A 10,557-nucleotide genomic window follows, 5' to 3' on the forward strand; every position below is an offset into this window, starting at 1 on the left:
ACCGCCTGGCACATAATAATTTATAAGCAAAAAGTAAACAGGCGGACATAATGATGCAGCTTATAAGAACAATATGGTGTATAAGGCACAGATGGACAAAGTAATCAATACCCATATTGGCCCAATAATAAGAATAGGGAATCCAGAGATCACAGAATATGTTGATGTATCCATTGGTCCACTCCGCAAAAAGATGTATATTGGTGTCCATAGATGATGATTGAACCCATTTGATAGGGTATATAGAGAGTCCTCTTATATCAGTGATGGAAATATGGAACACATAATAGCAGAACAGATCCATAAAGGGTCCATAGTGTCCACAACAGCCAGCTCATTTACGAAAAAAGTAACTAAGAATAAAGAAAAGACAAAGACAATAAAATGTTAAAAACAATAAAAATTGCCCACGGAGAAGGGAGTATATACAATGGTGGATGCAAAAGAAATGAAAATAACTATATAAAAAAAGCAAAACTCAGCGACTCGTTAAGACCCTTGGGGGTCACTGTATCCAAGGTGACGATCTATTTCACGTCTCTTTGGGTCAGCACTTTTTTGTAGTTACCTGCTCTAATCCCTAAATGAACACAATCAATGCCTCTCACCATAAACGTTTGTGGATCACACTTGTGGAAAGTCCGAAAATGGCGAGGGATAGTTTTAAGAGTGGAAGGATCAACCACCATCTTGGCTGCCCGAATGTCCCGCACATGCTCACGCATCCTCACTCGTAGTTCCCTGGATGTCAAACCACCATATATCATGGGGCACTCGCATGTAGCATAATAGATGACATTAGTGCTACCACATGATATACGTTGTTAGTCTGGAAGTCTGAACTGAATACCGGCGGCCTTGTTGATGCTGGTAGTCAACAACTGCCCTCTTCTGCTCACAAATCCTTTCCAACATATGCAGTATAGAGTTCCAACACGTGGGGACATCACACACCAGTCGGTGAGCCGGAAGCTGCAAATGCTGCTGATGCACAGCAAGGACGACGGAAACTATAGCTTACTTTCTAAAATGGGCAGACAGGTGGCGTACTTTCACAAGCAAATTTGGCAGCTCCGGGTAGCTTTTGAGAAACCTTTGAACAATGAGGTTAATCACATGGGCCAAGCATAGTATGTGTATGAGCTTGCCTCACCTCAGAGCCGCCAACAGGTTCCAGTAATTGTCACACACAACTATGCCTGGCTGTAGGTTCAGCGGTGTCAGCCACAGATCTGCCTGCTCTTTCAGAGCTGTCCACAACTTTTCAGCATTGTGCAGTTTGTCACCTAAGCATATTAGCTTCAGCACAGCCTGTTGCTGCTTGGCTGAGGCAGTGCAGCAGTGCTTCCAGCTTGTGACTGATGTGGTCATTTCAGAGATGGAGGCTGAAGAGGAGGAGAAGGAGGTGCAGGAGCTGTAGACTGTGGGTGCAACCCTGATTGATGTAGGGCCCACAATCCTCAGAGTCGGGAGGACGTGTTCCATACCAAGGTCTGACTGGGTCCCGGCTTTCACTATGTTAACCCAGTGTACCGTCAGTGAGATGCACCAACCCTTCCCACTAGCACTTGTCCACCTGTTGGTGGTTAGGTGGACTTTCACAGTAACAGTCTTGTTGAGAGCACAGCTAATGTGGGGCACATGTTTGTGTAATGCAGGGACGGCACACTGGGAGAAATAGTGGAGGCTGGGGACAGAGTACCTTGGGACGGCTGCTGCCATCTAGTTGGGGAAAGCTTCTGTCTCCATGAGTCTAAAAGGCAACATTTCGAGCTCAAGCAGATGAGAAATATGTGAATTTAGTAGGGTGGCCTGTGGGGCATTGGCAGCGTATTTCCGCTTGTGGTCCAAGGACTGGGGTATGTTCAACTGAACACTGCACTGGGGCTAAGACGTGGACATGTTTCACGGGGGTGCTAGCTGAGTGTGTGCAACGTCAGGTGCAGGGCAAGAGGCATCTTTACAGGCACCATGGACAGTGGTTTGGCTTCCACGCACAACAGTGAAAGAATCAGTGGTGTCACCCGCAGACAGTGTTCCTGGACCCTGGGGTTTGGCCCACAAAGTTGGGTGCTTTGCTGCCATGTGCCTGATCGTGCTGGTGGTGGTCAGGCTGGTAGTAATGCTACCCCTGCTGATGCAGGCATGGCGGGAGGTGCAAATGGCCTCTTTGGGGTTATCGGCAGAGTCTTTAAAATACAACCAGAGTTGGAAAAACCTAACACTTGTACTGGCAACTTCCGTCATGTTGGTGTTACAGGGAACAGTTGCCCATCTTCTGTCCTGTTGGGGTGCTATGCCTCCCTCCCCCTTTGTGCTGCTGTCCTTGCTCTGCATGTCCTCCTGCCTGGTTGGGTCAGATACTATATCATCCACCACCTCCTCTTCGACTTCTGCACCCTAGTCATCCTCCTGACTTTCTTGCAATTGTGTCCCATCATCGTCCTCCTCTTGTGACACGTTCCCACCATCGCCTTCATGTGAATGTGACTGTTCAAATATTTGGGCATCGCTACATGCGATCTCCTCTTACCCCGCTTCAAGTGCACTGGGAGAGAGGCCCGAATGTCTAAATGGAAAAGTGAACAGCTCTTCGGAGTGTCCAAGTGTTGGATCAGTTGTCTCCAGGCGCTCTGCATGGTGAGAGGAAAGAGGATCAGGCTGAGGAATATGCGGTCCAGACTCACGGCTACTGAGACTTGAGCGTGTGGAAGACAGGATGGTGGTGGCAGCAAAGTGACTGGAAGCATTATCCGCCATCCAACCAACAACCTTTTGACACTGCTCTTGGTTCAATAGTGGTGTGCTGCTGTGGTCCCCTAGTAATTGTGACAGGAAGGTCGAGCGAGAAGATGTGGGTGTTTTTTGTGGGCCAATTTCAGCTTGCAAATGTTCTCGTCCTCGCCCTCTGCATGCACCATCACCATCACATCCACTTCCCCATCCCTTGCCATGCGCCTTGCCCATTTTAAATGGACTACAATATTTTGCATGTTCACTAAAAATGATTGACTTTGGAGCAAATTTATATGTGATCCGTGTGCGGGAAAACCACAGTTTAAAATATCTGGCCTCTAGGTGACACCTTTTTTTGTAAGCAAACTGATGTCAATAACTAGACTAAGGCACAGCAAAAACAGTTAAATTAAACTCAAAAATGCCCCAATTTTTAGCCCACAGATAGGTGAGGCCTGTGACGGAGATCCCCCACTTTTAATTATCTGACCTGTATTTTTTTAAACAGCAAAAGGGTATAAATAAATAGGCTAAGACCCAGCAACAACAGTTTAATTGAGCCCAAAAAAAGCCCCAATTTTTAGACCACAGATACAGTTAGGTCCATATATATTTGGACAGAGACAACATTTTTCTAATTTTGGTTCTAGACATTACCACAATTAATTTTTAACAAAACAATTCAGATGCAGTTGAAGTTCATACTTTCAGCTTTCATTTGAGGGTATCCACATTAAAATTGGATGAAGGGTTTAGGAGTTTCAGCTCCTTAACATGTGCCACCCTGTTTTTAAAGGGACCAAAGTCTGAACTTCATCTGAATCTGAATTGTTTTGTTTAAAATTCATTGTGGTGATGTCTAGAACCTAAATTAGAAAAATGTTGTGTCTGTCAAAATATATATGGACCTAACTGTAGGTGAGGCCTGTGACGGAGATCCTCTACTTTTCATTATCTGGCCTGGATTTTTTTTAACAGCAAAATTGTGTCAATAAATAGGCTAAGACACAGCAACAAGAGTTCAATTGAGCCCAAAAAATGCCCCAAGTTTTAGACCACAGATACATGAGGCCTATGACGGAGATCCAACAATTTTAATTATCTGGCCGGTATTTTATTAAAACAGCAAAAGAGTGTGAATAACTAGGCTAAAACACAGCAGCAACAGTTCAATTGAGCCCCAAAATGCCCCATATTTTTAGCCCACAGATAGGTGAGGCCTGTGACGGAGATCCCCTGCTTTAAATTATGTGGCCAGTATTTTTTTAAAAAACAGCAAAATAGTGTGAATTACTAGGCTGAAACACAGCAAAAATAGTTCAATGGAGCACAAAAAATGGCCTAATTTTTAGCACACAGATAAGTGAGACGTGTGACGGAGATATCAGACTTTAAACTATCAGCCTGTATCTTTTTTTTACTGCAAAATTGTGTCAATAAGTAGGCATAGATACAGCTAAAAATATTCAATGGAGCCCTGAAATGGCACAATTTTGAGCAGACAAAACCCAGTGTAAACTGTTGTGAGTTCATTTTCCCCTTCGTCACTGAGGTCTGGTGAACTCCCTATTCTGGTAAAGGAAGGTAATGAGCCTGATTATCAGGCACCTGAGTCTAATGAGGATGACTGGCTGAGTGGAGTCACTGACTGGATATAAGGCTGCCGACGCCCTTCTGCCCTGCGGGTGATTTCTCTGTGGACTTCTAGGACACCAGTCTGATTCCTGCTTCCCTAAAGCTAAGTTTCTGCTTTGCCTGTTTGCATTTATGTTTTGTGTTTGTTTTCCTTGCTTTTCTGGATTCTGCCATTCCCTGCTGGGATGAGCTGAATCTCCTTTTGCCGGTTGCTCTGTCTTCAGAATATTCCTGAGTACTGACATAGGTTTTTTGAAGCCTAGCGTCTTCAGGGCCTTTTTCACTGTCAGTCTGTTGGCTCTTATTTTCATAGGGCTTTTCACGGATTGCAGACAGCAGCCTTCCTGTCCTTTCCTGTCTAGGTAGTTTGGGCCCCGTCTTTGCTCAGTCTATCTTTCTGTCTGTGTTGGTGTTTTCATCTTGCTTCACCGTCATTATATGTTGGGGGCTGCCTATTGCTTTGGGGTCTGCTCTGGGGCAGTTTAGATTTCCCCTTTCTTTCTTTAGGCCTATTTAATTCTCCGGCTGTGATCGAGGGGTCTAGGGCATCGTAGGAACCCCCCACGGCTACTGTTAGTTGTTGTGATAGGATCAGGGGTCTGCAATCCGATAGCTGCCAACCTCTCTGGTTTTCTGGACTTAGCTAGCATTTTTGTTTTTGCCTCCTACGGTGACTCAATCATAACAGTAAACTATCTGTCCTGTAAGTAAAGATTTTTTTCAAAGCAAACTGGTGTCAATAACTGGTATAAGACACTCCAAAAAATATTACAGTACCACAAAAATGGCAGAATTTTATGCACACTCAGATGTGATCGCTGTGATGGCTAAACCCCTGTTTAAAATAGCTGTATTTTAACGCTGTACTATGGACAGGATCTGACTGTATTCTACAGTGCCAACAAGCAAATGCAGAAAAATAGTGTGCTCTGGATTGCTTTTAAATAAAATAATCAGGATTAAGATGCAAAACAAAAATATTTCTGGCCACTGATACCTGGGGCTATGTATATATGGTCAATAACTGTAATAGGCGGCAGCACCAGACAGTAATGGAATGGACCCTCTTGCTGTATGCAATAAAGTATGCCACATACACTGCCTGCTGCCTAGCACTGATATATATATATATATATATATAGCCACATACACTGCCTGCCTACCTATCACTGATATCTATATACCCTGTAATTAGTCCTTAGAAGGACTGTTGATTTAGCTGGATTTGTGGATTCAACAATGGTATACCCACAGTAACTGATACCCCACCTATTCTCTCCTTACACTGGTGATTCTGGATAAAAAACTGGAGTCTGAACTGAGAAAGTAAGTTAATGTGTATGCACAATGTAAGTGCATATTAACACATGACCATTAACCAGAGAAAACAAACAGCAAAAAACACAAATATCCTGAACTAAAAAGTAAAAAATAAACTGCAAATAATGCATAAAGGTAATAATAATAATAAGGGTATTTAGTAAACATAATTTTGATCAAAATAATGTACAAGCCATCCCGACACGTCACGGCAACCCTTGTGGGACAGTCCCTACTCTAGTATTTAAAACATTTTCACTTGCCAAGTGACGTGAATGTGAACAAGGATTGAGCGACTGAACCACTAGTAAAAGCTTAGGCCAGACAGGATGGTTTTCCCAGCTCAGAAAGAGGGCGGTCACACACATATATGCACAGAATACACAATGAAATGAATAAAACACTGGAGTCTGAACTGAGAAAGTAAGTTAATGTGTATGCACAATATAAGTGCATATTAACACATGACCATTAACCAGAGAAAACAAAACGCAAAAAACACAAATATATATCCTGAACTAAAAAGTAAAAAATAAACTGCAAATAATGCATAAAGGTAATAATAATAATAAGGGTATTTAGTAAACATAATTTTGATCAAAATAATGTACAAGCCATCCCGCCGCGTCACGGCAACCCTTGTGGGACATTCCCTACTCTAGTATTTAAAACCTTTCACTTGCCAAGTGACGTGAATGTGGAATGGACTGGGATTGGCTGGGTGGCGCCAGGTCTGATATAGACCTGATATAGGCCTGATGACGCTACTCAGCCAGACAATCACTGTAATGCTACAACCAACATGCGTGGCACACAATCCCTGCATGTTGATTGGCGCTCTAAAGAGCGCCTAACATGCAGGGCGTGGACCTTTACTCCCACCGAGCAATCCTGGAAATGCTCAGCGCTCTCCAAGCACCGTAAGTACAGCGATGCTCGGTCAAGTACCGAGCATTGCAGAGTATGCTCGCTCATCACGAGTTGTGACCAACGTCTGGTGAAAATTTGTCAAATGCACCTTTAGAAATAGATGTACCTCGACAATTAGTGACATTCTCAATGCTTATTTCACCCGCTGTAAATATATCTATATACAGTATATATAATTAACTTGTAATGTTTTCACATCCTTTTCCCTCCAGATATGTCCGGATCCCAGAATTCCAAGCGGCGGAAGTTCACCGACCACTATATTGGGACACCCAAGTGATGGGTGTCTCAGTATGGAAACTGCTGGTGGTACCAGCCTCTCGTGCAATACCACCAGCGGAACACCATCGCACCACACACACACAAGCACACTGTATACGCCATACGGCAGTCTGATTTACTGTGCCTGTGCGAATTCCACACAGGCGCAGTGAATCATTTGGCTGATCCCGGTGGCAGATGCGCAATGTGCCTACAGGCAGAGGAAGCCGGTCACATTAAAGGGGTTTTCACACGACTGAAAGTTCATTTTAAAAATTGTCTGTGTCTGACGGTGTATGGAGCATACCACATATCCTGGGCAGGGGAGGAAACAAAAGACTACTGACATTACAGCAGGGGATCACAGAGGATTCATTTTGAGAGGTAAAATATTTCACTGACTGTTTTGAAACAATATTTTACCTCACAAAATGTATCCTCTGCGATCTCCTGCTGTAATGTTAGTATTGTGTTTTGCTTCCTCCCCTGCCCAGGAGCTGTGGTATGTTCTGTACACGGTCATACACAGACAATGAGAGGAGAAGACAGCAGATGGGGGAGAGAGTGCACAGGGGTGAGAAAGACAGAGCACAGGGGGGAGACAGCTCAAACGGGACAGCACATGAAGGGAGGACATGGCACAGGAAGGAGAGAGACAGCAGACAAGAAGGATAGCACATGGGGTAGACAGTTCAAAGAAGAGAGCACAGACGGGAGAAGTCAGCACATGGGGAAAGAGAGAGTGGATAGGTGGGGGAAAACATGGGGGGGAGAGATTCTCAATGCTGCAAAGCCTGCCCCCTAATGACTTTACCGGGCCTCCATCTAGTATATATATACTGTGTATATATATATATATATATATATATATATATATATATATATACACACACACACACATATGTATTTGTATATCATTACCACGTTTTTTCCATGAATTGTGTTTAAACCGTTTTCAACAGTTTGAGATCAATTGTCTCTTGTCAATGGCAAGTGAAGGAATAGTAAAACATTTCCTGTATAAAATATATTGAATTTAACAAATACATGTATTTGTATGTTTCTCCAGAATAAAAGTAGTAATTTTCTATAAAGTTGTCTATGCATTTCATGTTATTGTAATGTGAAACCATAGGTTATTCCCCCTCGAAGGAATGAAAGAGAACATTATTAAAACTGCAATGAGCGCATCCATATTACCATTCTTTACTTAAATGACCACGGGTTAATGGCAATGTTAGGCTGGTTTCACATTTGCGTTTTTTTGCGCTGGAAAAAAACGCATACGTGCGCATGCGTTTTTTCCCCTATATTTAACATGGGTGCGCATACCTGCGCGCTGGCATGCGCACGTATGCGATTTTCATGCGCTGCGTTTTTTTGGGGTGTGCGTTTGTATTTTCCAGACGCAGCATGTTGCATTTTTTGGCCCTGCAAAAAAGCGCATGCGCACGTATGCGCACGTTTTGCACTAAAAATGGCCATTATAGCCTATGGATGCGCATACGTGCGCACTGGCATGCGCATGTAAGCGTTTTTTTAGCGCTGCGTTTTTTTGGTGGTGTCCACTTGTTGTACTAGTTATAATCTTCTAAAGTCAAAAAAAAAAAGTCTATATAAAGGAGGTGCCTGCCAAAACTCTGCCACTACTACACTGACAGATTGGAGAGCAGACAGTCAACAAGGAACCCATCTTCTATCAGCGAAGAATGTGAGTATATTACATTATATGCCTGTCCTTTTAAATTATGTATGTACTAATGATTTTTATTATTTTTACATGCAGTATGTCTTCAGAATCCGAGTATTCCCCATCGCGGCAGGAATTGGCGCAAGCAGACCGTGAGGTGATTATTTTCGTGCATCTGGTAAGTATATCTGCAGCTTCTCCAAATCTCTTACGTTTTTTTCAACTTTTTTAAGACATCGTCATCATCATCTTCTGCGGACGGGACTAGTGAGGGCGAAGAGCAGGAGCAGCGAAGCCAAGTCCCGGTGGTGATACGGAATGTATGTATCAAATGATTTGTAATGTTCTTTATTTTTTATCTTCTATTTTTACTCTTTTTTATGTTTCTTTTTTTGTAACTTTTTATTCAATTTAAATTTGATTATTCTAATGAATGTGTTTTGTCTAGGTTCCACAACGGGATGAAGACGTCTACCTGGATAATGAGCAGCTCATCAGCCTGGTCCAGGAGCGTTCGCCGTTGTGGGACAGCCGTGACCGGCTGCACAAGGACATTGTGGTGACCCGGCGGCTATGGAATGAGGTGGCCGCAGCGTTGATGGATGGCTGGGACAGCGCCACAGCATCCTCCAAAAAGGCGTTTAGTGAGTATTTCCCTGCTCTGTATTGTGCCGCAGTGACTGTTGTCCTTGACGGCACTGTTGGGTTTCGTGCTAGGCATATTCTAGCAGGAAACCCAACAGTGTCATCGGGGTCTACAGTGACTGCTTTGAGTATTGTATTGCTACATTGTGCCGCAGTGACTGTTGTCCTTGACGGCACTGTTGGGTTTCGTGCTAGGTGTATTCTAGCAGGAAACCCAACAGTGTCATCGGGGTCTACAGTGACTGCTTTGAGTATTGTATTGCTACATTGTGCCGCAGTGACTGTTGTCCTTGACGGCACTGTTGGGTTTCGTGCTAGGTGTATTCTAGCAGGAAACCCAACAGTGTCATCGGGGTCTACAGTGACTGCTTTGAGTATTGTATTGCTACATTGTGCCGCAGTGACTGTTGTCCTTGACGGCACTGTTGGGTTTCGTGCTAGGTGTATTCTAGCAGGAAACCCAACAGTGTCATCGGGGTCTACAGTGACTGCTTTGAGTATTGTATTGCTATATTGTGCCGCATTGACTGTTGTCCTTGACGGCACTGTTTTTTTTTTAACAACAGTGGACAAAGTCCGAACACGTTGGCGTTCGATCAAGGACCGCTTCAACAGTGATGTTCGTGCTGAGGGCCAGGTTCGCAGTGGATCTGCGTCAAGGACCAGAACTAGATACCGTCACTATCACGCGTTGCAGTTCCTAAGACCGGTCCTTGCCACGAGATCGTAAGTATTATAAATTTTGGGTTTTTATTTTTATTAATCTGTGTTTTTCTAATCCACAGCTGATGCTTCTTGTAAAGGCATGGTAGTAATGATTTTCCTTTCTTCCACAGCACCTGGAGCAGCACCCTGCAACCTGGCCCTGGAGCGGTCCTTCCTCGGACGTCCTCTGACCCGTCCCAGCCATCCGACAGCCAGGAAGCACCTTGCAGGTCAACCACACACACAGCTGGTGACCAGGAAGCTGGGCCATCAGGTGTTCCCCTGTCCCAGGTCTCTGCCACTGGTTATGCGGGCACTACCCGCCAGCGGCAGAGGGCCTTGGACCGGAATGTCTTGCCCGAGTTTATGCATTTGAGCGAGGCCTTTAATTCCAGCCTCAAGTCACTGTCCGACAGAGTTGAAAGCGGTTTTGCACTCATGGAACGTGGTTTTAACCACTTTGAACACCGCTTCAATTCTGTAGAACAGCGCCTTGACCGTCTGGAGGCCGACCTCAACAGACCAGCACACCATTTTTTTAGTAAGATTGAAAAGGGCATGGCGGAACACCTTAGTCCTGAGCAACAGCTGAATGTGCTGCAGGCCTGCAACAATGCTTTCTTGCAGGCTATGCA

General features: G+C 44.2%; 1 long non-coding RNA gene across 1 annotated transcript; it reads left to right on the top strand.

Moving 5' to 3' along the window:
• The first annotated feature begins 8,121 nt into the window (after nucleotides 1-8,121).
• Nucleotides 8,122-8,885, top strand: LOC141074540 (uncharacterized). The gene is made up of 3 exons (XR_012227194.1): nucleotides 8,122-8,593; nucleotides 8,669-8,729; nucleotides 8,806-8,885. It is a non-coding gene; the product is annotated as an uncharacterized lncRNA (long non-coding RNA).
• Nucleotides 8,886-10,557: the final 1,672 nt, after the last annotated feature.

Source organism: Dendrobates tinctorius, unplaced genomic scaffold (assembly GCF_039654945.1).
Source record: "Dendrobates tinctorius isolate UK_male_01 unplaced genomic scaffold, ASM3965494v1 ptg000015l, whole genome shotgun sequence".
In the NCBI taxonomy this organism is placed as follows: domain Eukaryota; kingdom Metazoa; phylum Chordata; class Amphibia; order Anura; family Dendrobatidae; genus Dendrobates; species Dendrobates tinctorius.